The following is a 2,070-nucleotide window of genomic DNA, read 5'->3' as shown; positions in this document are numbered from 1 at the left end:
AACTCAGAAGCCCCTTTCTCTCCATCCTCATCATGATCCCAAGAATCGCTGCTTTGTCTCAAAATCAAGGTTCTTCTCAGACCCTTTACATTCCTTTCCCAGATTCGACATGGAATCTGGTGGACACAGAAATAAAGAAACCGAGACTTCAAAATGGCAAGGTGGGAGGGGGGGAAGGCTTGGGACTAGTTCCCCCTTCTCCTTCCTACCCCAGCAGCTCCTTCCAAATGGGCATTTTAAAGAAGCCACTACCCCCACCCTCTCTTTTTCTTTTTCCAGAAATCTAACTTTTGAAATACATTTTAAAAATATTTGCCTGTGTAGGAGAAATACATTTATTTGGACAGGAAAAATAAAAAAAAAAAAAAAGAAAAAAAAAGAAAAAAAAGAAAGAAAGAAAGAAAAAGAAAAAGCTCAATTACCAGTTTTTCCATGAAGGCTTCCAGCCCACAGAGGTCTCTCCCTTCCATAAATACTTTAACACAACTTGGCTTTATATATCTTCTCCTGTTTTATAATCAAGTAAAACATATACTAAAATATGTAACGGCAAAACACACACACCTGTGTGGCTTATCATGGCAGCTTGAGGTGGGAGAAGGAACTTGGGTTCAAGAGGCCTGGGATTGACATTGGTCCCACCTGTGACCAACTGTGTGACTTCAAGGAAGTTACTCACCTGGACTGGGCTTCAGTTTCTTCATTTCTTCATTTGAAACAAGAAGATGAAAATGTACCCTTGTTGCAAAGAGTGTATCTTTGACGGTAGATATAAAGAATGTAGCAAGTAGGGGCCACCTGGGTGGCTCAGTTGGGTGTCCGACTTTGGCTCAGGTCATGATCTCACGGCTTATGACTTTGAGCCCCATGTCAGGCTCTGGGGCTCTGTGCTGACAGCTCTGAGCCTGCTTGGGATTCTGTGTCTCCCTCTCTCTGCCCCTCCCCTCCGCTCGCTTGCTCACTCTCTCTCTCTCTCAAAAAAAAAAAAAAAGAATGTAGCAAGTAGTCTGGCACATAGTAGCAGACCTGCTATTTCTATACAGGAGGCCTTAGGGGAAGGCAGGCCTGGGGACCCTATCTTGAATCTTCAGATGCAGACTACTGACCGTAGCTTTGCCGAGCTGGTATGTTTATTTGGGGGCTTGAAGAGCTGCACAGGTGACGGAGGCAATACCACCTTTTAGTGTCATTACAGATCTCCAGTAAATTCCGGCCCCCTTGTTGCCTCTTTGACCCAGCTGGCTCAGCTAGCAATGTCCAAGCCAGGATCAGAGCCCGGGTCTTCTGACTCCCAGACCAGTGCTCTAGTTTCTACTCACCGTCTTGTTCCTTCGTGCCTAGCCCCTTTTCTTTCTACACAGACTCCAGGAACACAAGCCCCTTTCGCAGATGGGAAAATTGATGAGAGAGAAGTTCAACCACTTGCATGGCTCAGGAGCTAGGACCAGAGGGGGGAAACAGGTGCTCTGGTCAGTTGCTGTGACACATTCTGGGAAATTCCTAAGGGAGAAGGACAAGATCTTGCTACAGAAAGTTGCTTCCTAGTCTGATGGGGAGGTAGAACACGAGAACAGTTATGAATACATTGCCACAAGACCCAAAAGGTAGCCTCCAAGAGGTCTCCAGCCGACATTGGGGTGGGAATCCAGAAGGTTAATCTGAGAGGCCTCCCTTGAAGAAGAGAACATGGGGCACTGTGTGAAGGGAAGGAGAGGACCAGGCAAGACACAGAGAAGGTAGCACATCGTATGGAGGAAAAGGCTGACTTCAGAGTTCTTAGATATGGGGTGGGGGCAGGGCTGAGACCCAGAACAACCAGCCAGACCTCTAGTGGTGTTCCCCACATGCCCCTCCAATCTCACAGTAGCAAAAAAACGTTGATGCAACTCCACCCAGTCAGGGAGACACTATTCCACCTCACCTCCACCCTGGCCCAATGGGGTTGCCAGTAAAAGTATGTCAAGGGGGTTCCCCAGCCCTTTTGTGCCCGGAAGGGGCTCCCCTACCCAGGGCCTAGCCCTGAGTGAGGAGAGGGGTTGTGGAGGGGATTCCCTTCGTGGTTCCTTTTCT

The sequence above is a fragment of the Panthera leo genome, chromosome B4, assembly GCF_018350215.1.
Source record: "Panthera leo isolate Ple1 chromosome B4, P.leo_Ple1_pat1.1, whole genome shotgun sequence".
NCBI classification, from domain to species: domain Eukaryota; kingdom Metazoa; phylum Chordata; class Mammalia; order Carnivora; family Felidae; genus Panthera; species Panthera leo.
The sequence above is the reverse complement of the archived record's forward strand: the minus strand, read 5'-3'. Positions refer to the sequence as shown.